Consider the following 27,645-nt stretch of genomic DNA (forward strand, 5'->3'; position numbering starts at 1 on the left):
TACCACAATTTGGAGACTGTTATTCAAATATCTGGATATATTATAGCCATATATATTTTTAAGGAAATACAAATGAAAACTACCTAATAAGGATAATGGAGTAGGACCAGAGAAATGTCAAATATTTCATCAGTTGGATTTCAGAACAACAAGTGCTAGAAATTTATGTCCTGCAGTTGAGGGGTTCTGATTATGCTGGATCCAGACTTTTGTAACAATTGTAACAACACAAAGATTTAGTTTTGTAAAAAGCCCTAGATCTCCCAGTTTCCTTCCAATGACCTTTAGTAGGAAGAATGACTGAAGGGAATTCTTAAGGATGAGCTCACCAGTAGGATGGGAGGAGGTTCTTCACTGTTATATTTTAGAGTGTGAGTTTATTAAATCCAGCTGAAATTTCTGGACTATCATGTCTCTTGTTGCCTTTTTTTTAAGGGAAATTACCTATGCAAATTACCGCCAGGCAATTAAGAGCCTTGATACAACCACATTCCCCCCGACCCCCAGTCACTCAATTGTTTTCATTATGTGCCTTTCGATTAATTACAATTCGTAGCCGCCCTATAGGACAAAATAGAACTGCGATGACATAGGGTTTCCTATGCTGTAATCTTAACTGAAAAAGATCACCAGGTCTGCTTCTTTCAACCACCTTTACCCTAATGTATACAAGCCAAGAAGCTAGTCAGCTCATAATGAATACGTTAGCACTGAGGAAACAGCACGGAGCCCACATTTGACCTTTAGCTATACAAGGATGAAGGAGAAGTCATCTACACATCAACCCAAGGCACATTGCCACAAGGCAGAGTTCAGTCATGACTCCACCCTCCGTCCTTTGCTCTCCTTATTCTGATACCAACTGTTTTTCCTGCTATACTCTACTTCTCTGTCGAGTTCAATAATTTGCTATCATGGCCACCCAGAACGTGCAGATAATACTCGTGATTTATAGAGCTATATAGGGAAGTTAACAGGTTCCTGACATCCAGGAACAGAACATTAAAGATAACTTGAGGCTGCTTCCCTCACTCAGCAGCCTAGTCTCTGTCTTTGGTTCTTACCTTTCAGTCACATGGACGCTGACCTCTGCCTTGTTCTATGGGGAGGGAAGGAAGCTTGATGCTCTGTCTCAGTCTCATGGTCTTTGGTATGAGCATCATACTTTTTATGTTCTGGTACAACTTGTCTCCATGTGGTGTGGGCTCTGCTGTCCCCACCATTTTAGTTAGGGGTCTCAAAAGAACATACTTTGTTAATGGTTCTTCTTCTTTGATGGTCCCAGGAATTCACCTTTCTTGCTTCTGAGATGACTGTCTTATACACCGGGGAATGGCAAATAAAACTTCCCAATCCCCTTGATTAGTGTTTCATACATTCTAATTGCATGGTCACTCTCAACCATTAGGTTATAGTTATTGAACTGTGGATAGAAGAGCCATATCAAGAATTTTTCCCCAAACCACTTTATTAGGAGCAAGTCCAGATATAATGCCATTCCATTGTTCAATCACATTAAACAATATTGCGCAATTTCTACCACAATCAGTTTCAAAATATTTTCTTCCTTCTTGAATGTTTTGACATCAGGTCCCTCCATCTCCCCCATACTGTCTCCAGGAACCCTTATTCTGATTCTTGTCTCTATATATTCATCAATCCTGGATTTCATATACCTAAAAACAGAAAACCACATAACAAAGATTCAAAAAGGCTACCCACAATGACAAAATACATCAGAGATAAACCTCAATTTGAAAGAAAAGCAAATACACACAGAGAGAAAATATTGAAAACCAGATCAAGTCCAAAGTATAACAGAGGGAGAGATAAAGTGACAAGGTTTTAACCATTCAATGGTTTGTCATGTTAACTTCCTATAATCATCTTTCCATTATTCTCTGTTTGGTAACCAGTTTGAAACGAGCTTCCACTGTCATTCATAACCTTCTGCAAGCCTGAATTTTACAATTTAAGATCTGATATTATTCTCTCACTTATAACCAGTTACTGTAAAGTCAATTCAAACTCATGGTAACACCAGGCTTCTTTCAGAAACAGCTGACCATTTCTCCCTCATTGCCTTGGATGGGTTTTAACTACCAGACTTACTTAGTAATCGAAGATTTTAACTTTTTGCACCAAAGAACCCTTGAAGGCCATACCATCATGAAATTTACACTATAAAACATGGAAACTAGAAAAGACATAGTACTTACCTGAAAATCATTATGCATTCCTGGATCTATGGTTTTTATCTGACTCTGGCTTACCTTAGAAACTTCCTTATTAATTTACAGTTGAAAATCATATTGATCATCTCCCTGGTACTTATGACTCTTCTGTTAATAATGTGTTTTATTAAACTCTAGTCCCAATTTTTGACAGAGAGCTATTGAACCAAGAAATTTCACTTCATCATGAGCACAGAAACTTATGTTTTATAAAGTTAGTTAATTTTGTTTCCTTAGATACAATTTTTTAAAATTGTAGATGAAATTTCAAAGGTAAATTAAATATATTAGATATAAATTTTAAATATATTAACATAGAACATATTGTGTTGTACTTTTAAAGACCTTGATGGTGGATAGGTAGAGTTAACATAGTGAAAATGTCAATGCAAACTAAAGCAATCTCTATATATTATGCAATTCAAATCCAAATCAAAAATACATTCTTTAAAGAAATGGAAAAACAAATAACCAATTTTATATGGAAAGGGAAGAAATCTAAGTTAAGCAAAGAACTTCTCAAAAAGCAAAGCAAAGTAGGAAGCAGCAGACTACCTGACCTCAAAACCTATTTTAACAGCCATAGTAGTCAAAATAGCATGTATCTGGTAACAGATACATGGACCAATGATACATATTAGAAAACCCAGAAACAAAAGCATCCACCTACAAGCGATGGATTTTTTAACAAAGTACCAAAAATATTAAATGAGTCAGACATCCCAACAACTGGTACTAGAAAAAATGGATCTGCATCTGCCAAAAAATGAAACAAGACCCACATCTGACTCATGCACAAAAAGATGGAGTAGAGACCTAAATGTAAGCCTCAAAGCTATAAGGATCATCAATGAGAAAGTTGAGGCACATTTAAGTGCCCTACTGCAGGGCCCTTACACAGCCTTCCAAGCATATTAAAGGAAGCACACCCAGGAGAAGACAAAATAAATGACAGGGACTTATTAAAACCCACACACCTAGGCACATCAAAAGATTTCATCAAAAGGATAAAACAAGACTGGGATAAACCTTCAGCAATGACACAAAAGACAAAGGGCTAGTCACTAGACTACATAGAATTCTGCAACAACTCAACAGAAGTTTAAAAAGTGGGCAAAGGACCTGAACAGTTTATTCACCAGAGAAAATACTCAAATAGCTAAAAATCACATGAGGAAATGACCAATGTCACTAGTCATCTAGGAGATGCAAATCAAACAATGCTGGGATATTTCCTCACACCCACAATGATAGCACAATTAAAAATATAAAACAGAAAAAAATAAATTCTGGAGAGGGTGAGGAGAGATCGGAATGCTCATACATACTGAGGGTGGGATTGAAAGCATGTACAGCCACTGTGGAAAGTGACATGGCTCTATCTGAAACAACTGGGACTAGAAGTATCATACAAACCAACACCATCTCTTTGGGGCATATACCCCAAAGAAGCAAGGGAAAGACCACAAACATACATATTTGCCCCCATGTTCATAGAAGCACAGTTCACAATAGCAGGAAGCTGGAAACATCCCAAATTCCCATAAGTTGAAGAATGGATGCATATACACAATGGAATAAATACTATGCGTCCATAAAAAAATTGGTGTGGAAACCACAGGCACCTGATGACATGGGGGACCTGGCAACCACTATGCTGAGTGATGTGAGTCAATCACAAAAGGACAAATAGTTGTATGAGTCCACTACTGTAAGACTAAAAACCAAGACCAAGACAGGCTCCCATTCCCAGAACCTGTAGTCTTCTAAACTGGTTCCCCAACCAACGAGGCACTGTACATACCTAGCTTCCATAAATTATATATCATCCCTTTGGTAGAACACCTCAAAAAACCACCTCAAGAGAGGCAGCCTCACTATAAACAGGGTTAGTTTTCCAGGAGAAGAAAGAGAAGATCAATTAATTCTCAACACATGGCAGTGTTCTACAGTCACCCTAAGTTACTGGACATTTGGATAAGAGCAAATAATTAGTGGATTCTACTGTGAGATCAAATCAAGAGAAGGGGTGTGTGACTCACCTATGCATCGGAGGGGGCAAACGCATTTTGATGCTGAGTGAGCTGAGAGGACACACAGACATCGGGGACAATGCTTAACTCTGCTTGAAGGAGCTAAAGGTGGGGGCGGGCGAGTATTATATTTTATTCTAAATTGGGAATTTATGTTCCTTTCCTAACCGGCCCCGATAACCCAGGAAATGTACCACAGACAAATCAGACATCAGACTTTGGACTACTGAGATACACAACACCATCCACAGGCCATACCAGAAGGACCCAAAAGGGAACTCCACTAAGCAAACTGCACTTTGTCATATACTCGCTATCAGAACCAATGGAAGATGAAGCAGATCATCACCACCTCCAAGGTGAAGGGAAGAGTGCACATTGGACTATGACTAGGTCCAGGCCTATTGCTCTGAGAGTGCTCACATCATGACAACCTGGGACCAACATAGGTTGACTTTTTCCCCACTGTCTACCTTTATGTGATAAGGCTTATTCTACCAGACAGGGTTTTGCCCTCATAAATAAAGGAGGGTGACTGAAGGTATTGACATATCTCTAACCCCCATGACATGGGTGACTAGAATCGAATCAGCCACATACAAGCTAACAGCTCATGTAATGAAGTCTGAGAGATCCCATATTCTCTCCTCCACAAATGGTATACCAATGACTAAAACAATGTAACTAGCAAGAGATATGCTTTAAACCACAAAGGGATGATTTATAATGTAATATAATAATATACTGAAACTTGAACCAAGGACTTATAGAAAATGGATTTTGAGTTCTTACTTGATCCTACTCCTAATATAAGAATAATTACCACAGGACTTAGCATTGTACTTGCCCTCGTGAAGAGATCACTGAAGACATGGGCACTAAGCATGGGTTGGTGAAGAAACTAGATTGTACCCGCTATCTTGATTGATGCCACTTGGGGTTGGAAGACTTGTCTCAAAACAAGCAGCCATCTAAATGAAGAGTCAGTTTAGTTTGCATGGAAGAAGTATGCTAACCCGTGTGAGCCAAAGATGGCTAATAATAAGAACCAAACCTGGAAAAGAAACGGTACCAGTATCCAAATCCCAAATAACCAGATTTCAGAAAGGTATTGATGAAAATGGTAGCCCACATTCCATTGACGATAGATAGATAGATAATTTGATGAATCAAAATGTAAATATGTTGTTGTTAGGTTCCATTCAACGGTTCTGACTCATAGTGACCCTATGTACAACAGAACAAAACACCACTCCATTCTGCACAATCCTCACAATTGTTCTTATGTTTGAGCCCCTTTTTGCAGCCAGTGTCAATCCATGCATATTGGGCAATTGAAAACACCTAGGTACTAGGCATACCTAGTCTTCAAAATAACAACTTTGCTTTTCAACACCTCAAAGAGGTTTTGTGCAGCAGATTAACTCAATGCAACGTTGTGTGTAATCTCTTGACCTCTGCATCCAAGCAAGAGGAAGTCCTTGACAACCTCTTTGTTTTCTCTGGTGACCATGATGTTAGCTATGGGTTTAGTTGTGAGGGCTTTTGTCTTCTTTACACTGAGTTGTAATCCAGACTAAAGGCTGTAGTCCTTGATCTTCATCATGAGGCGCTTCAAGTCCTCCTCACCCCTGATCTATGCAAAGGCACTCAATAGTGTGGATCATAGAAAACCTTGACTAACATTGTGAAGAATAGGAATTACAGGACGCTGCGTTCTGCTGCTGGGGAAGGATTACTCAGACCAAAAGGCATTCATTCAAGCGGATCCAGGGAGGACTTCCTGATTAAAATAAAGAAAGGTGTGCATTTAGCTTCAAGATTGGAGGAAGGCTCATTAACAACTTGTGATGTGCAGATGACACAACCGTGATTGCTGATAGTGAGGAGAACATGTAGCATGTGATTCTCTGATAAAAATCAAAGATTGCATCCTTCAGTAGGGATTACAGCACAGTGTAAAGAAAACAAAAATCCTCACAACTGGGCCGACAGACAACATCATGATAAAGAGAGAAAAGACAACTTTATCAGAGTAAGGTTTTTATATTACTTGAATCCACAATGAATACTTTTAGAAGTAATCAAGAAAAAATGATGTATTAGATTAAGAAAAGTGCTGCAGAACTTTTTGAGAATGCTGAAAAGCAAAGATGTCATTGTGATGACAGGTTATGCTTCACATACATGTATAAGTTGGACAATAAATGAGGAAGACCACAGAATTAATGCATTTGAATTATGGTGTTGGTAAAAAAAATATCGAAATCACTATGAACTGCGAGAAGAATGAACAGATCTATCTTGATAGACAGAGTGCACCTTAGAGGCAAGCATGACAAGTGTTCACCTTACATACTTTGCACACATTATCAGGAAGGGCCAACCCCTGGAAACAACGGCCACCATGTTTGTTAGAGGGTCAGTGAGGATTATCAACAGATGGATTCACCCAGAGCTGCCACAGTGGGCTCAAGCATCATGATGATGAGCTGGCGCAGGCCCCTGCAGTGTTTTGTTCTGTTGTACATAAGGTGGCAATGTGTTGGAGCAGACAAGATGACACCTAACAACAACAACAACAACAACAACATTGAAATGCTTGTTATAATAAGAAATATATGAGAATTGAACAAAAGTCAAGGAACATTCATTTTAATAGCATGAAGGAACACATTTCTCGTATATTTTTACAAATTAAGACAGTATGAAGTAGTAGAAAGATTAAAGTAGAAATGCAGGGACATGAATTAGACTCTTCAAACCTCTTGTATAACTGGTTGTGTTGTTATACTGGATTAACTAGAGTTATACTGGGTTAACGAGAGAAACAAATCAGAGATATTCATATGTGCATAGGAAAGAGATTTATACCAAAGAGCAATTGTATACTGAGAAAACATCCTAGCCCAGTGCAGACCAAGTCCCTAAGTCTGATGTTAGCCCATATGTCTGATACTCATACATAAATTCCTTTTTAGACTTACACAGCACATGCAATGATGCTGAATGTAGAAGGATCACAGGCTGGCAGGTGAAAAGGCTTGTGGATCTAGTGGTGGTGGAAGCATCTCCACGTGGTTCCTTCATCTCCTGAGTGTGTCTCCTGGACAGTAAGGTGAAACTGACAGAGTTTGTCGGTCTCCTCCAGGGAGCAAGAGAAGTTCCCAGAATCTTCATGAAAAGGTCATGTCCATCAGACTGACTGAGTGACAGACTAAATTCAACTTCTTCATTTTATTTATCAAGTTGACATGAAATTATGTAACTACCACACTGGTATAAATCTTATTAGTATCATATTGTCTTCATTTCCTGAAGTAGAAATATCAATTGAAGGCAGCTTTAAACAATAAATATGTATTTTCTCACAGTTTAGGAGGGTAAAAGTACAAATCAGGATCCAAGTGAATGAATTTCTTACGAGCGCCTCTCTCTTAGTATCTAGTGTCTATTGATGATTTTTTACTTTCCTTTGCTTAGAGACAGGTCCTCATACATCCTCTATTCTATTTTGGTATTATTATTCCATTAACAAAAGAAAAATAAAAAACCTATTTCCAAACAGGATTATTTAGAGCGGTAAAAAGCCCAGAAATTCACCACATGGCTTAGAGAGATGCAATTCAATGTATAATACATTAGAATGGAAAAGATGACCCACCTAGCTTCATAAGCCCTTGGTAAGGTTTGATGAGATAAACTACCCAGTGATATTAAATGTAAGATATGTGAAGATTAGGTTAAAAATAATTTAATTTGTGCAGCTCTTCTGAACACTTGTCAAGCCCACAGCCACACTGGGCTAGTGTCGCTTCATTGTGTGTTCTTACTCCTCTCCCTGGTGCCATGTGAGCTCTCAAAGCAAGGGGCCCCTTGCCAACTTCATATTCTCGTGTAATATCTGTGGGACATCAAGTGCTCCACACATGTTTCCTGAATGATTTGCGGAGAGGGTGTTAAGAAAAAGTGCTCATTACTGCCAGATAATTGAAGAACATTCTTTAAATGACCTGGTTATAGAAATACTTTGGGGGATATTTTTAGAATGTGGTATCCCTAAAGATCTTATGATAGTTTAATAAATTAAGAACATGTCAGGGCATTTTAAGGAGAAGAAAAATATTTAAGAACAGAAAAACCCCTTTTCAAGAAGTCCTTCCAAAGGCCACCTACTTTCAAATAATTATTGTTTATTTCAGTTTTGACTACCATTTTATTTCTTCAATAAAAAAGCATAGCATGCATTTTAATTTTTTATTTTGGAAAATTTTTTTTACAAAGATTACAGATAGGAGGGTTCCTATATACCATTAACTCTACATTATGATTCCCTAATTCTAGCCTCTCACATAATCCAGTTAATTTTCATTTGAATAGAAGATAATTTGAGAAATTATGTGTTACTAGGAGGTTATAAAAGAGAATATATTAATTACATTGGCAGGACTAAGGAGCATGGATAATCTTAAACAATCATTTTCATGTAGAAATGTCTGAGTTTAGAATGTAGGCTTTGTACAAATCTAAGTCCAAGAGTAATTGCCTTCAATATATTGGTTGGTTTGAAGAAATTGTTATAATAATGAAAATAGGGGATATTACTAAAAAATAACTACCATCTAGTCAATTCTGACTCACGATGACGCTGTAGGTCAGTGTAAAAGTGTCCTTGTGAGTTTCTGAGACAGGATTTTTTTTATGGGAGTAGAAGGCTTCATCTTTCTCCCGAGGGGTGACTGGTGGCTTCAAACAGCTGACTGTGTGGTTAACAGACCAACAGGTAACCACTGTGGTACCAGGGCTCTATAGACGCTACTATTCCCTTGAAACTGAATGAAAGCAATAACACTGAATCATTCCAGAACCTAGGCATTAGGAAAGGATTGAAACAGTTCTACGCACAAACAATTGACTTGAGCATGATTTTTTTTAATTGAAATACATAGTGGCATAATTGGTTAAGTATTGGGCTTCTAACCTCAAGGTCAGAAGTTTGAAACTACCAGGTGCTCTGAGGGAGTAAAATGAGGCTTTGTACTCCTGAAAAGATTTACAGCCTTGTTAGCCTATGGGGCAGGTCTACTCTATCTTATAGGGTTGCTATGAGTCAGAATTGACTTGATGGCTGTGAGTTTGGTTTTTGGGTTTACTGACAGTAAATTAAGTTTGTGCAAGTGGAAAATTATGTGAATTTTTATTATTTCAGCTTACATATTATGAAACAATACCTTTTTGAGATATATTTGGGGGATTTACTATAAATATAAGGAGTGCTTGGTGGTGCAAATGGTAAGTACAGGGCTAATAACCAAAAAGTTGGCTCTATAAATCCACACAGAGGTGTCTCCAAGAAACACCTTGTGATCCACTTCTCAAATATCACACTTCTCGATAAACCCCTGGAGCCCTATATCACATGGGGTCACTGTGCGTTTGTATCATCTTGTGGAAACTGGCTTGCTTTTTCTTGCACATTTATGTATTATTTGGAGTTCTTTATACTAAGCAAAAGGAGCCCTGGTGGCACTGCCGGTGAGTGTTGGATGGCTAGCAGTAAGGTTGGCAGTTCGAAACTACCAGCCATTCTACAGGAGAAAGTTGAGGGTATCTGCTCCTATGAAGACTTACAGCCTAAGGTCGCTCTAAGTCAGAACTGACTCAACGAAAGAGAGTGAGTTTACAATATGTACTATGTTATACTAAGGAAAAAAATTATTTAATCAGGAATTAAGTCTTTTTTAACATTTGCAGAGAACAAAATGTTTCATATGAAATAAATAGGGCTAAGCGAACAAGTTCTTGCTGGCATGTTTAACCTTTTAATGTATTCCACATATATTCTTGTTCCTTTGTTACATTCTTGCTGCGTTGTATAAGATATATTAGCTACACCTATAATATTAGCTATACATCTAATACTAAAATATTTTAAATTAGGATACTTCTGGAAGAAGATGGATCATTTGTTTTTTAAAGAGATGTAGCAAACCTGTTCAAGTTACCTTTCACTTTGCTTTCCAGTACACTTAAACATAGTCAGAAGTCAAGCGCATGCACTCAACCAGAGTTTTCAGGTGGACCTACATCTAGTGTCAAAGGACTGCGAACGGCCCTGGCAGAGCCCAGTACAAGACATTCATCCAGGACTCCAGGGAGAATGGCTGCTCACCCTAGATTCACTGTATGATCTTGAGCGAGTCACCTCACATTCTTGAACCTCAGTCAATCCTTTTGGAGAATTAGGTGAAAGCAAAGCCTTAGTGAGAAACAGATGCTACATCTGAGATGAGTTTTCTTGTGTAAACAAGTAATTCCAAAGTTTAATTCCGAAGAAAGTCATTGTGGATGGCCATGATACATCTGAGGTAGACAACTGGGTTAAGACTTTGGAACAAATATGTTTTGGAGTAAAAGTTATACATTCAAAATGCTACATCTGGGCTCCTTGAAAGTGTTTTATCTAACTTTAATTCTTTCCTACTCTGTTTTGAGGTGTACTGTTGTCATTTATATGTAAAATGTATTTAATGCTTCTGGAGCACATTGTGATTTTTATAAAGTAAATTATACCTCTAAAAGATCAATTAAGTTGTCAAGGAATAGGGAAATATAACTTAAAATAGGCCAGTTATTACCTAGTGAAAGTCAATGAAAGTTAAGACCTCTTCTTTGGGGGATAAAAGTTAACAATCAAGGGATTTAAAGACATGTGGTTTTTAAAACAACAGCTAAGTTTGCGTTTCGGTTTAAATCCCAGTTGATTACTTGTCACTTTGGTAAATTTTTACATTCTAAAGCACTTTGCTACTAAAGAGATAGATAATTGAATCAATTGAAAAGAATTCCTTGAAGGAGAGAAATATTCTCTTGAGAAACGCTAGTATATGTGTCTGATTGCATACTCCCCTCCACAATTGCTACTTCTGTTGATTTCAAAAGCTATGAACATCAAAGTAAGATCTCTCCAGAAATTCTCCCAGCTTGCCATAACTCTAAACTTATACTTCCTGTGTTGACTTTATGTGTTGCTATCATTGGTGCCGCATTTCAAAGCTGCAGGTTAAATGTGATGGGGTTTCCTATTGCATAATTTTCTTTCTTTCTTTTTCGGTATTTTAAACTGTGAATAAGTTACATGTGACTCAACAGAGCTAATGGATACTGTTGAGAATTCTGTGTCCGCTCGTTTATGGTTCTCTGGTTTGTTTTTTGGCAGCTCTGGTGTTCTTGCTTTTGACATTAGCTGAAGGAGTAGTAGCCTGGCCTTTGAGTGGAAAACAATTCAGGAATTTCAGAGGAGGAACTCAGTAACAAGATGCCTGGAGCTATTATCTTCTGTAGAGAGATGAAAGCTCCCTTGGCCTTGTGCTTTTCTCGGTTGCCTGCACAGAACCCTTTTACTTCAGTGTGAGAAGAATGTATCTGTGGTAGAATTTGACCTTGGGTTTCTTCGGTAACTAAGTGGTGTCCATTGAGTGAGATTATAAGCGAAATTAAAAACAAGATAAAAAACTGTCCCTTAAATCATGAAAGGAAGACCAATGGAAGACCAGCAATGTGATGGCTGTGTGTACACACACACGCCCTCCTGTCGATTCAACTTATAATCACTGTATAGAACAGAGTAGAACTGCCCCTGTGGGTTTCCAAGGCTGTCAATTTTTACAGGAACAGAAAGCCTCGTCTTTCTCTGATGGAGCAGCTAGCTGGTGATTTGAAGTGCTGACCTTGTAGTTAGCAAACCAACTCTTAATCTACCCGAGCTAACTTAACCAGAGTTCAATTAGAATATATAATATTATATATTATACAATCTTGCATCAGAGCTTGAGGGAAGCCCACATTTATACTTAAAACTTATAGAAAACATCCAGTTCAGCAAATAAAAACCACTGTCCTTAAGTCTACTGCAAATCATAGTGATCCTAGGTAGGGTTTCTCAGGCATTCTAAATCTTTATGGGATCTGACAGCCTCATCTTTCTCCCTTAGAGCCACTGCCGAGTTTGAACTACTAACCTTGGAGATTTACCCAACAATGCCACTATGGCTACTTATATAAAAATCCCTTGTCTTGACATTTAGAATAACTTTGGATGAAACTTCATCATGAAGAATCTTATACTGGTCCCATCTGAAGCACCTGCAAAATAAAACTTTCTCCCAGTAATGGCACAATAGGTAAGCACTTGTCTGCTAACCAAGAGGTTGATGATTCAAAGATCTAGAATCTGCTCCCGTAAAATCCTATCCAGTGGATTTACTCTGTCACATGGAGTTGCTAATACTGAAAAATAAACTCAAAAACACTTAAAAACAAAACAAACAAATTTAGCAGAAAAAATAAGAAAACATTTCTTTTCTTATTGTTTATGTGCATACAGAAATACCATAAATGAATAACTTCAAAAAATAAAAAGGTTGTCTCACACTTTATTAGGCTAGAAAACTAAGTCCGGGGTACTCTCTCCATTGGCTTTGGAGGAAGGTCCTTATCTTCTCCGCACTTTTGCTTCTAGGCAATCGTCATGTGGCTTGCCATCTCCCTGCTCCCATCTCTGTTTCTCTCACTTGTTTTTGAAATATACTTTATATTTCAAAAGATATTAACTCAATACATACCCTACACTCATTCTAACTCATCAATACAAAACAACTGATTCCTGTTTCAGGTTGATTCACTAAAGAAGCAAATCCAGTGGTTCTTACATTTGTTTATGCAGAGAGAAATTTACATCAATAAAATGGCTCATATAGTTGTGGAAGCAGGCAAGCCCAAGTTAAGGCAGGTTCTGAGTCTGAGGTTAAATGTTAGGATGGAAGTTTTCTCCATTTTTGAGTAGCTGTGGAGGCCAATGAACCCAAGATTGGCAGAAAGATCACAGGTTGGTAGCTGCAAAAGGGAATAAATCCTAGATAAGCAGGTCTGGCTTGTGGTTGCAAATGATTCTAACGTCAGCAGACCAGATAGCAGATCACTGATGACTCCCAGGATGGACTGACAAGAAGACAGGCCATTGGGCATAGTGGATCCAGGCTTCATCCCTTGGACACTTGTGAATGGCAGCACTATAGTACTCAACCATTAAGGTGAAGAGCTGACTCGTAAACATAGCAGACCGCAAGAACAGCATGGAGCTCATGTCTGACATCGCTGACTTCACAAAGAGGGATGGGAAGACCTCGATATATGTCCAAGGCCTATTCTTAGGAGGTGAAAGTCAGACATATCTCCACCCTTCTCTATTAATTCTGACAACAACTGTCACTCCACTCTGTACTTCGCTCCCATAGTTGATAACTCATTATAATGCCCACACAGAATGCATAGGAAGTACTTGCAAGTGTGGCGTTTACTAGTTAAATTATCCTGTAGCTGGCAAAGCTGTATTTCAGGATAGATCATTAAGTGCTATTTTTTTGTTCCTCTCCAATTTGCCATTACTGGTCTAGTAGACTTTAAAATGTTCGGTTTTAAAAGGCCTCTACCAGTCTAAGGCCTGGTGGTGTAGTGGTTATACATTGGGCTGTGATCCGAATGCTGGACAATTCAAAACCAGCTCCTTGGGAGAAAGACTGGGCTTTCTACTCCTGTAAACAGTTACAGTCTCTGACACCCACAGGTGGTCACTATGAATCAGCATTGCCTCGATGTCAGTGAGGGTTTTAGGGTGGTGGTGGTGGTGCTTGAGAAGACCTAGGATATGATCTTGAAATACTCTAGTTCATCTTTCACAATTTCTAGTTTCCATAGACTCATATAGCATACATTCCATCTAGATGTTTGTAATCGTCTCTATCTTCTCATTTTGAATCATGATACATCAGCAAATGAAGGTCCTGAAAGATTTGCTCCATCCATGTCATTAAGGTTGACTCTACAATGAGAGCGCAGTTCTTCCTCATTTGTATTTTGAATATCTTCCAACGTGAGGGCTCATCTTCTGGAACAATATCAGGCCATGTTCTACAGAAATCCATTAGGTTTTCAGAGGTCTCCCGCCCCCCCGCCCCCGCCCCTGCCCCGAAGCAGACTGAGGTCTTTCTCCGCCATTGGTCTTGGTCTTAGTTTGGCTGCTCTGCTGAAACTTTTCCACCATGAATGATCCTTCTGGTATTTTAAACACTGGTATCATGTTCAGCACTACAGGTCCCTATAATTCTACAAACTGTCAGACAGTCCATGGATCATTCAAAGGATTCGTTGAATATTGAAGCTGCTAGCCAAACGTTGAAGGTTCAAGAAAACCTGGTGATGTCTTGGAAGAAAGCTCTGGTGATCCCATTCTGAAAAACCATCCAGTGGAAACACTGTGGAGCATAGTTCTACTCTGAGACACACATGGGGTTGCCGCAAGTCAAAGATTTACATATGTATTTATTATATACACTCTTATAATAAAAATATGTCATATATACAATCTCTCTCCAGGCCTTTGCCAGATAAGATAATTTTAGATATATTTGAGAACTGTAGGTTTTAACTCAGAAAAGGTTTATTCCTCCTCTAGTGCACCCCTATTCATTTAATGACCTTCCAAACCTATTTGACCCTTTTGCCCTAGTCTGGAGCTGAAGGATAAATGAGTATGAAATAGATTGAACATGTGGGAACTCTTATGTATTGGAGTAATATGAATATAATTATAATCAATTCCATTTTGCTCTGTCACAGGATTTATATTCTACTATTATTCTGTGACTTGTTGTTGGGTGCCATCACATTGGTATCAACTCATAGCAAGCCTATATACCACAAAATGAAACATTGCCAGGTCCTGTGCCATCCTCAAAATTGTTTTTACGTTTGATCTCATTGTTGCAGATGCTGTGTCAATCTGTGACACAAGCAGGCTTAAAGAATAAGGGGGTTATACCAGTAAGCAAAGTTGGAAAGATGAATTGCTGTATTGACGTTTGCCTTGAATTGTTAAAAGAGGCAAATCAATATATTAAATATTCTTTCTTTAATTTCAGTAAATATAACTGCTCTTCTGATGCCAGTTTAAGCGGCATTGATTTTCTTGCTTGAATATGATGAAAGTGAAAAGTCCAAAATTTTGACAGAATGTGTGAGTCATAAAGATTGTTCATGAAGCAAGTTTCACAGGAAATCGATCTTGTCAATCTTCTTTTTTTTAAAGACAGCGGTTAGTGCAAGATATGAAAACAATCATCTATCATTTATAAAGGGGTCACTAGGGGAGCTGATACCAAGGGCTCAAATAGAAAGTAAATGCTTAGAAAACAATGATGGCAACATATGCACAAATATGCTTGATACAATTGATGCATGGTGTGCCAAAAGAGCTGTAACAGTCCCCAATAAAATGATTTTTAAAATGTTAAAGTTAGCAAAATATTAGTTAAGTATATACAAATACATATTTCTTATATGTTTATAAATAGTTCACTAATTCATTAAAACTGTGGTTTACACGCAACTAGACATGACATATATTTATTACGAAAAAAATATTTAAAAAAATCATTTTATTGGGGGTTCTTACAGCTCCCATAACAATTCACACATCAATTGGATCAAACATATCTGCACATATGTTATCATCACCATTCTCCAAACACCCACCTTCTCCATGAGCCTTGGTATCAGCTCCCCCTTTTTACTCTCCCTCCCCTCTCCCACAGTAAACCAATCTTTGGAAGATATTTACTCAGATTTCTCCTATTTTATAATAGGATAAAAAAAATTTTAAAATCTCCCATACATGTTTCTATTAGAATCCTTGGCAGGTGCTTAAGATTAAGAAATATAAGATTTTGAAATGTATGCCTTACAATTTACATAAACTTGTTTTATTTACATATGTATTTTTTGAGAAAAATTGTTTTGTGCCTATATACATCTCTGAAATCAACATTTGGTATGCACATTATTTATACTCCAATGTTCAGAGTATATACAATTCTGCGTGTGAAGTCTGAATACATCTTAATTTGATAAGACAGCAATCAAAGGAATTGTTGATTTTTTTTAATGAATGCCTTTAATTTGGTAAATGTGACTGAAAAATGTTGCTTTCCTTTGTTGTGGTGTATAATACCCAATTAATCATATATTTCTGAGTTTTGATATTTTTAATGTTCATAGACTTTTCCCTGAAGGATCTAAAGCTCTTTCATTGGCAGCATCTCACCTTCTATGCCATCACATCATTCAAGAGAAACACTAAAGGATATATCAAAGACACAGATACTTTAAGAAAGTTATGACCATTTTTAAGCCAAGGACTTAGTCTCTTACCCAACATCAAACCTACACACTTTTCCCTTTGAAATCAAGAAAAAAAAGTGGCAGAAATGTTTCTCTTAACAAATACTCCATCTCTGTGCTAATTTGAGATGAATTCTTGTATTTCTACTCAGTGGTTCAATGAATACTTCCTATGCCTTAAAGGAGAGTCATTGTTGATTTAACTGCAATGGATAGTTTATTAATGCCATCTGTTTCCTTACTATTTTTTTTTCACCCAATTTGCTTTTCAGGGGCAAGAAAAAGTATGATGAAGTAGAGCAATGACCTTTCTACATCATTACGTAGAGAGGACCTAGAAAGAGAGCATAGCTTTCCGAAGATGGACCGTCACAGCGACTGCAACAACGGGTTTAAACATAAAAGCAATAGTGGAAATGGCTCAAGGGCAGGTAGTTTAGGGTTTTTTTTCTTTTGGGAGGGGGGGTGGGGGGTTTGTACATAACATATCTTTGAGTCAGAAATGACTTGATGGCATCTAATCCCAACAACCTAATACGATCTTGATGATAAAAACAAAGCTGTAGATCACATGATAGAATATTGCAAAGCCAGGCTTCCTTACTATAAATAGCTTCTCTCAACAGCTTAGACTGTGGACGTCTCCAGATAAAATACACAGAAATCAAATTGACTACATGCGTGGGAAGAGACCATGGAAAAGCTCAGTATCAGGAGTCAAACCAGGCCAGGGATCAACTGTGGAACAAGCCATCAGTTGCTCAGATGTAAGTTCAGATTGAAGCTAAAGAAAATGAAAACAAGTCCACACGAGGCAAAATATGACCTGAGGTCTATCACTTGAGACCATCTAAGCAAAGATTGGACACAGTGAACACTGATGACAGAAGATCTGAAAAGCTGTGGGAGGACATCGAGATCATTGTACACGACGGAATCAAAATCATTAAAAAGACAGGAGAAAAATAAAATATCAAAATGGATGTCAAAAGAGACTCCTGAACATGCTTTTCATTGTAGAGTAACCAAGGCAAATGGAAGAGATGATCAAAGAATGTTGAGAAGGCAAAGTAAATTTTTAGAATGAAATGTCCAAAGAACTAGCTTTCGAAAACCAGAAAGGAAGAACATACTCAGATTATCATAAACTGAAATAAAACAAACAACTCAAATATCACGTTGCAATATTGAAAGATTTTATGGGAAAATACATTGAATAATGCAGGAAGCATCAAAAGAAGATGGGAAAAAATCAGAGTCGCCGTAGGAAAAAGAACTTCCAACATTCAACCATTTCAAGCGGCAGCATATGAACAAGAACCAATGGTCTTGAAGGAAGAAGTCCGAGCTGCACGGAAGGCATTATCTAAAAATGAGGCACCAGGAATTGGTGGAAAATCAATTGAAATGTTTCAACAAGCTGATGAAACCCTGATGTTCTTACTCACTGATGCCAGGAAATTTGATGGACAGCTACATGGCCAACTGACTAGAGAGTGAATCATATTTATACTCATTCCAAAGAAAGGTGGCCCAACAGAATGATCAAGCCATAAAACAAGATCATTGATATTACATGCAAGTAAAATTTTGCTGAAGAACATTCAACAATGGTTGCATCAGGACATTGACACGGAATTGACAGAGAGTCAGGGTGGATTCAGATCTTGGCCGAAAGTAGAAAGTACCAGAAAGATATTTATTTACGTTTCATTGCCTAAGTGAAGGCATTCACCTGTGAGGATCATAACAAACTATGGACAGTCTTGAGAAGCATGGGAATTCCAGAACATTTGGTTGTGCTCCTGTGAAATGTGTACATGGTTTAAGGGGAAGTTGTATGAACAGAACAAGGGACTACTGCATGGTTAAAATCTGGAAAGGTGTGTGTCACAGTTGTGTCCTAACTTTCACCTAAGAATAAAAATAACCTTGATTGGAAATATGATATTCATCTCCAATTAACAAGGCTATATCAGGGTAAGGTGGGCCCTAGTCTTTGCTGAATGTTGTTTTATAAAAGTGCATAACAGAAATGGAGAAAGAATCTCACAGGAGGAAGACACCGTGGACATATGAAGGTACGACTGCGAGCATCGAAGGAACTCACCGTGGACATATGAAGGAAGGAAGCATCGAAGCATCGAAGGAAGACACCGTGGATATATGAAGGAAGGACTGCGAGCATCGAGGATATTTGGCAGAAACTAGAAGCTAGAAAGAAGGCACAGAGCATTCACTTCTAAGAGTCTTCACAAGGAATCAATGCAGCCAGTACCTTTATTATACCTCTATTCTCTAGAACGGTGAGAAAATAAATTTCTGTGTCTTAAAGCCATTCGCTTGTAGCAATTTGTTATGGCAACTTTGGAAAACTCAAGAAGGTAGCGATGCGACCCAGGATCACCCATACGAATATTCTATTATTCTGACCATGGTGTCTGATACAGTGATGGGCACACTATTTAATTCCAGCTAGTGATACTTAATTCTGGAACTTCTTTTGGAAACTCTCATTAAGAAAAAATGTTATTTTCTTCAGATTTGATAAATTGACACTTCTCTGAATAGATCTTGTTTTGTAGTTCACCCTGGAACTATATACAGCGCACATTATTATAAAAAATGTACATGTCTGGCAGTGTAAGATATGACAAAATAATCATTTATAAATGATCAAGGGTTCATGGGGGAGTGGGGAGCAGGGAGGGAGGGAAAAATGAGTAGCTGATACCAAGGGCTCAAGTAGAAAGCAAGTGTTTTGAAAATGATGATGGCAAAAAATGTACAAATGTGCTTGACACAATGGATGTATGTATGGATTATGATAAGAGTTGTACAAGCCCCCCCAATAAAATAATTTTAAAACTTTAAATAAAGATTAATTTTCAAAATGTGAAAGCATAACAAAATTAATGAACTTAGCTGTTGATGATGTAGAATGGAACTTCTTCATGAGGAAAACACATAATATACTGCATATATCCAGCAAATATACTATATGAACAAGAGTCATTACAAAAAAAGCTATTGAACTATTTTAATAATTATGTTGTGTTGGTATTTGTGTACAGTTCCCCTTCCTACAAACATTAGTAAAAATAAATGCAGAGCAGAAACAATGAGAATTTACTTCTCAGAAATCTACAAAATTTAGTTGATATGTTCTGCCCTTGCTCATGAATATGTAGTGACTTGAATGTTGGTTATATGCGCTGCTAATTTTTAGATGTTATACATATGGGTGTGTTGGCTAATCTACTGTCATAATGCTCATTTGGATAAGAAATATAGCTCCACTTTTATACTCCTTATACCTTTTTACCCTTGTAGCTTCAGTCGAGAAGCCAAAACAGATTCTTGTAACCAAAAAAAGAGTACAAGACAGCAAGCAGAAATATGCATATTTTCTAGTCTATTCTTGTTTTATGTTGAGTGAGATCCTCTTGATTACTGAAAATCAGTGGGTGAAGAACAGTCAACAAATATGGCCCTTCTATCGATAAGCCTTAATGTGACGTATTATAAATTCTGGTCTCTGTGCCTGTGAGTGTAATCCCATTTTGGAAGGCGTTCTCTGCTCTGCCAACGGACGGCATTAGTGTTGGATTAATTGTCCACCTTAGTGGAGGGTGGACACCAAGTCGCCATTCTTTGTTTTCTTGGGGGTCTGGTGTGCTGAAAGACAAACCCACTCTATCAAAGCCACTCCTCTGTGTTGAAGAGTCAGCTCAAGGATACTGGGAAATGCCCCACCATCATCAGAAGCACCACTAGTAGAGCCCGTTTGAGATCTCTGTCAGAAGCGACAGACGCTGTGATCAGAGGCATCAGGGACTTTGATATAGGAAACACAGGACAGAGCAAAGTGGCCTGGCCAAGACCACCAGAGACCACTGCTGGCTGAGGCAAGGAGACCGTATGACACACTAAGAGGAGCACCTCCAAAACGATGGGCGGTGAGGTAGAGTAAGAGCAGAGTGTCCTGGGTCACAGAGAAAGAAGGCAAGAAGAGGTTCAGGAACCGGAGACATGGCTGCTGGCTGAGCTGTTGCGGATCAATAGCTCTGTCCTTACTATTTACTAATCCTGAGTTGTAGGAACCTGTTAACTTCCGTTATAAACCCCCATGACACTGAGTATTGTCTATGAGTTCTGTGCAGTTATTGCATTGAATTCTTGAACCCAGCTAGAAGTAGAATCCTGCAGGGGCAACTGTTGGTGTCAAAATAGATACAGAAGGATGGACCGCGGGGTCTCTGCATCATGACAATAGAGAAGACGCCAGAGGAGGTCAGATATGGCCTGCTGCTATGCCTTTGTAAGCACTGGGTCAGTCCATAGGAGGAATAAAAACAAAGCAAAAACACTTCAAATTATTCAGCAAAATGTGTCAGTATGGATGATAGTAAAGAATTGGGGTCATTAAGGATAGTAATTGACTGTGATATTATTGTTTTGAGACTGTTGTATATGTGATTGCAATGCAGTTGAATTGCGTGGTATGACACTTCTATTCATAGTCTGCGGAACATCCACCAAATGACTGAAAGGTGTGTGAAATTCGAATGTGGAGATTGGTCAGTTTTGCACTCTACTAGGTCTGAAGTGAGTCGTTTCAGAAGTAGGAACCAGGATCTCAAAACTTTCAAGAAAGAAGTGTCACAAGCAGAGCCTATCCAATAACCCTGCACAGAGAAACAGGGACAACAGCAGAGGAAGCAGCACTGAGACCATGAGATTGTTGAACCTAGCAGAGCAGTGCAGTGCCAGGTGGGTGGGGGAAGTTGTGTCAGAATAGGATAAAAAAAAGTTTGAGACAGAGGCGCATCCCACCTCTATCTCCAAGGAATCAGTCTTTTGGCATATGTGGAGTTGGATTCGCCTTCTCACTGTTGAAGCTGGAAGAGGTCCGATGTGGCCTCCGCACCATTTCCTCAGTGGCGTAGGGTAAAACCAAGGTTGTGATGTCTTTAGAACCTAGAATTGTTGATGTGGGAGGAAGGATATATACATACAGTATCAAAGAGATTAAACGAAGCACAATGCTACCTTGAATTTGAAGTATCAAGAAAAACGAGTATGCTTAAAAGCAAATATGATATTAAATTCTCTCCACTGAAAATGGCTAGATAGTAGTACCGGCATAATAGTCATACGTCCAACTGGCATCCATACCACAGTCTCTCCATAATATTTCCTAGAAAAATAAACAAAGATTCCTTAGAGAAATGTCTGGTTGTGAGAAGATAGGAGTCTAGAGAATAGGCTACATCTGACAGCAAGAAAGTTATTAATGATTACTTGCTGCATATTAAATGGAGCCGATTTTAAGAAGTGATTGAAGTAAATGGGGAAAAATTTGTTATTGATATGTGTCAAATCACCATTAATTTTGGCTTCTATCTTTCAAACTGTGATAATAAATTTCTGTTCTTAAAATCCTATCTGTTTATGATATTCAGTTATAGCAGCCCTAGGAAATAAATACAACACAAATAAGAAAGGCGATTTCAATGAATTGCAAACATCAAATATGTTTTAGTACATAAACACATAGTAATACTCAAAGACAATCTTCCCTGAATTTAACTTTTGCTTAAAAAAACCAAGTGCTCAATTATAAACCTGAAACAAAAAAAATTTTTTTAATTGAACATTCATACTACTTTCCATACACAAACTGCCACAAGGTAATCAACTAGTTAATGCGGAAGTTTCTCCAGGGAAATTTCAAGCAATAAATGAAGAAGGGATTTTAAAATTGCAATAGCATTTTGCAATTAATCTCAAATGAAATTGCGTCTAGGCAATGAATATTGATGGCTGCTAAAATTACATAAAAGACAGACAACTAGAAGGTATGTATCTTTCAATAGGTGCAAAATAATCTTGAAGTATTCTTGAGAAAAAAAATTGAATATGATAAATCTTTTGACCTAATTACCAGAAACAAAGGGCAGAGAGAAGCCCATGGCACAAGCCCAAAGGAGTACAATCCGCAGAAGTCACTCTGTGGAGGACACTGCAGAAGGAAGCAGTCGGTCTCCTCCACACACTCGCTGACGGGGAGCAAAACCAAGAAGGAATTTGTCGGTTCATCAGATTTTAAACGAAGCTCATTTTTTTAATCAGTGCACACACTGTTGTGGTTAAGTATGGTGGGCTTGGTTCTAACTCAGCAACCCTATCACAACCAAACCAAACCCCTCTCTGTCATGGGCTCGCCTCGCAGTTTTCTGCTCAGGCCCATTACTGCAGGCACTGTGTCAACCCCTTCGGTTACTGGCCTCTTTTTCACTGCTCCTCCGCGTTACCAAGCGTGATGGATGTCCTTCTTCCGGGACTGGTCTCTCCTGACAACACGCCTAAGGAAGTCCCCAAATTCTTGCTTCCAAGAAGCCTTCTGACTGTACATCTTCCAAGATCAATTTGTTTGTTTGCTTTGGCCGATCGTGGAGCTTTATTTATTCTTTGCCAGCACCATACTTCAAAGACACACATTCTCCTCTGGTTTTCCTTGTTCAGTGTCCAAATTCTCCACTCACCTGATGCGATTTAAAACACCATGGCTTGGGTCAGGTGCACCTTAGTCCTTAAAATGACTTCCTTGCTTTTCAACACTTTAAAAGTGGTTTTGTGCAGCACATTTATCCAATGCAATGCTTTGTTTGATCTTTTGACTGCTGCTTCCATGAGCATTGATGTTGGAGCCAAGCAAAATGAAATATGTAACAACCTTACTCTTTTCTCCATTTATCATGATGTTACCTCTTGGTCCAGTTGTGATGATCTTAGTCATTTTTACGTTCAGTTGTAATCCATACTGAAAACTGCTGTTCTTTATCTTCATCACCAAGTGCTTCAAGTCTTCCTTACTTTCTAGAAAATTGTGTCATATGTACATCAAAAGTTGTTAATAAGCCTTCCTGCAATTCTGATACAACATTGTTTTTCATAAAATCCAGCTTCTCTGATGTTCTGTTCGACATAGATTGAATAAGTATGGTGAGAGGATACAACTCTGACACACATTTTTCCTGATTTTAAACTATTCTGTAATTCCTTGTTATATTCACACAACTGCCTCCTGATCTGTGTACAGGTTCTACATGAGCACAATGAGATATTCTGAGTTTCCCCTTATTCTCAAAGATATTCATAGTTTGTTAAGATCCACAGTCTTTTCATAGTCAATAAAACTTTGTTAGACAGGGTTGTAACAAAGAGAAATAAAACCAGATTGCTGATCTATCTATCTATCTATCTATCTATCTATCTATCTATCTATCTATCTATATCTATCTATATACATACACACAAAGGTAGATAGATATATAACACAAGAAATGAACTGTTAAATTATATACAGATAGATAGATATATAATACAAGAAATGAACAGTTAAATTATAAAGCAGTATAAATGGCTCAGTGCAACTCACTCCCATGAGAGAGTTGTGAGACACTGGCAGTCCTTCAAGTCTTGAGAGCCACCAGGTAGTCTTCTGTAGAGAGATCTAGGCTATCCCAACACACCCAGCAAAACAGCCGAGCAGGTCACCAATTGTCAGCCAGGTCACCAACTCTCAGTTCCCAGATCTAGAGATGTAAATTCCAATCGTGCTCAACTTACAGCAACACAGTCCATAGGCTAGGTGTCCCACAGGTAGTGTACCCTGTAAATGGAGGCACAGAACAAGCAAGGCAGCCGCACAGTGGTCCGATGATTAAAGACCGAGAGACAAGAAAGGTAAGGCTCACCGAGCCATTTATCTGTCCGCCCTTCAATTCATCCCACTTGTGTTTATCGGCCAGGCTGGCACAATAAACTATCTCAATCCACCCCTTGCCAACCTGGCTCCTGTATACAATTCTTTAGCCATATATACTTCAGGATGACGAGGAACATGATACACCCAGTGGATTCCATGGGAATGGGCCCATTGCTGCACTGTATTTGCTGTAATGTGAGTTCCTTGATCTGAAGCAATGCTATGTGGGATGCCATGCCGTGGATGAGGCATTCTGTAAGTCCACAAATAGTAGTTTTGGCAAAAGCGTCACGTGCAGGGAAGGCAAATCCATATCCAGAGTAGGTGTCTATTCCAGTAAGAACAAAACACTGCCCCCTCCATGATGGAAGTGGTCCTATATAATCAACCTGCCACCAAGTTGCTGGTTGATCTCCTTGAGGAATTGTCCCATATCTTGGACTTAATGTTGGTTTCTGCTGCTGGCAAATGGGGCACTCAGCAGTGGCAGTGGCCAAGTCAGCTTTGGTGAGTGGAAGTCCATGTTGCTGTGCCCGTGCATAACCTCCATCCCTGCCACCATGTCCACTTTGTTCATGTGCCCATTGGGCGATAACAAGAGTGTCAGAGGAAAGAGGAGGACCAGTCTCCACAGCGCATGCCATCTTGTCCACTTGATTATTAAAGTTCTCCTCTTCAGAGGTAATCCTTTGGTGAGTGTTCATGTGAGATACAATTATCTTTACTTTCCTGGCCCATTCAGTGAGGTCTATCCACATACCTCTTCCCCACACCTCCTTGTCACCCATTTTCAATCATGATCCTTCCAATTCCCTGACCATCCAGCCAAGCCATTAGCCACAGCCCATGAATCAGTATACAGTCTCACATCTGGCCATTTTTCCTGATATGCAAACTGAATGGCCATGTGCACTGCTCAAAGTTCTGACCATTAGGAAGATTTCCCTTCACCACTGTCCTTTAGAGAGATCCCAGAAAGGGGCTGTAGTGCTGCTGCTGTCCACTTACGAGTGGCACCTGCATATCGTGCAGAGCCATCCGTAAACCAAGCATGACTGTTTTGGTCTTCAGTTAAAGTATGGTAAGGAACTCCCCCGGAGGCCATAGGTGCAGACTGGGAGAAAGAAGGTACTGTGACAGGAGTGGAGACTGTGGAAATTTGGGACACTTCTTCATGCAGTTTATTGATTCCTTCAGTAAAAGTCTCTGAACAATCAGCCAAGATCCATCTGACATCAGCAATAATATATCTTGTTCCGTGTCCTTTTCTGAATCAGGCTGGGCCTCTGGTAGCTCCTTGTGAATGTTCTGCTTCAACCATTGGTAGATGATCCTCAGTAAAAACTTACTTGAATGTGATATCAATGATATTGTTCTATCATTTCAACATTCTCTTGAGAAGCCTTTCTTTGAAAGGGGTACAAATGTGGATCTCTTATTGTCAGTTGTTCAAGTAGCTAATCTTCCAAATTTCTTGGCATAGATAAGTGAGTGCTTCCAGGGCTTCATCAGCTTGTTGAAACATTTTAATTGGTATTTCATTAATTCTTGGAACCTTGTTATTGCCTAATGCTTTCAGTACAGCTTGGATTCAGTCCCATCATTGATGCCAGAGCAGTGCTAACATAAGGATTCTGTGCCTGGTTATTTCAGAAGTGGAGTATTAAGACTTTCTTTTAGTCTTCTCTACATTTAGACCATCATTTGTACTTCCTCAAACAAAACCTCACTGACGAGTCAATTGTGACTCCTAGTAACCTTATAGGACAGAGTCAATCTGCTCCTGGGGTTTTCTGAGACGAAGGCTTACAGGAATAGAAAAACTCATCTTTCCCCTGAGGAGCACTGGTGATTTTGACCTGCTAATCTGTGGCTATCAGTCTAACAATATAAGACACTATGGCACCAGTGCTTTTTTCTCATCATCTACAGACTTCATGTATCATCTGCACACATTCTTTTGCCACAAGAAATTACACAACTTCTCATAGAGGCATTCAACATATAAACCTCTTCTTATTGTGGAAAGATGTAGGCCCTGGGAACTGTCTAGTTTCCATCTCTAATATTAAGTCACTGTTGCACTCAGCTGGAAAAAAAAAAGTTTCCTCCAGGGCTTTCAAATGGTTCTTCTCAGTTCAGTCACAGCCTTTGAAATGTAACTGGAAAGGGCCTGACTTTATAAGCTGTGGGTGAACTAGAACCAGTATGCACAATACATACACTGATTTACAGGGGAAAAAAATCTAATCTACACTAAAAAATCGAATCACTACATGAGTCTGTAGTGAGCCATTGCAAGTCAAATAGCTCACTCCTGATTAGCTGGTGAGCACAATTCCCACTACAGATTAGCAAGTAAGGACAACTCATCACAATTCAGGTGAGGTAATTCACTAAAGATTAGTATGTAAACACAATGAAGCCTATGAATATCTTGCTTATTGGGTAATCTGCTCTGACTGGAACAATAAACAAAGTGGGAACAATGATGTCAATGCCTGGCTAGAAATTTAATTTCCCTCTCTTAAAAGAAGAGCAGTGTGGCCATTGCATAGCAATGCCATCTCTTGATCAGCAAAGTCAGAAACAACAGACTCAAAGATGGGATCAACCACACTGCCCCTAATCCAGTCTCCCAGAGCAGATCTCCGGAAAGGGCCCACTACACCTCTTCTGAGTCTCCATTGCCATGGCATCTAGTAGTAATTTTTCCGATTTTGGTTATCATTCATTTCAACCAAGTTTTACAAATGTGTGTCTGTTCCAACATTGCTCCGTCAGTTATGACTGAAATGTGACAATCCAGTTCAAAACCCTGTTCTCCCTGCTGAAGACTGCTAAAAAGGATTCTTGCTACATTTTCATGTGAGATTGAAATTAATAAAGGAACTCTAGTATATGTCAAGGGGTGTTTTCTCCTGAAAAGTACCATATATACTTGTGCATAAGCCAAGTTTTTCAGCACATTTTAATGCGATTTTTGTGGTAAAATTAGGTGCCTTGACTGATATTAGGGTCAGCCTATACTTGAGTATATATGGTAAGAAGCTGAACTAAGTGAAAGGGACTGTGTTAAATACATGCTTGCCTTTCTCATAAATTTTTTCATCCTTTGTCTGAGAAATACTAAAAAAGGGGTGAACCAATCTGGACATGCCCACCTGATCTTTATCCACTTCTGAAAATCTGAATTTAGATGAAAGGCATAGGTTTTCTCCAGAAACATAAAATTGTTGACATAAGCCAAGATTCATTATTTATTTTCTGGGCTTACTATGGTTGCTTCTGTCACACCCGCTGCCCCATGATTATTCTCTTCTTCTCAGTCAACTCGAACTCCTCCAATGAAAGCACGTGAACACTT

This window comes from Tenrec ecaudatus, chromosome 2 (genome assembly GCF_050624435.1).
Source record: "Tenrec ecaudatus isolate mTenEca1 chromosome 2, mTenEca1.hap1, whole genome shotgun sequence".
Lineage (NCBI taxonomy): Eukaryota > Metazoa > Chordata > Mammalia > Afrosoricida > Tenrecidae > Tenrec > Tenrec ecaudatus.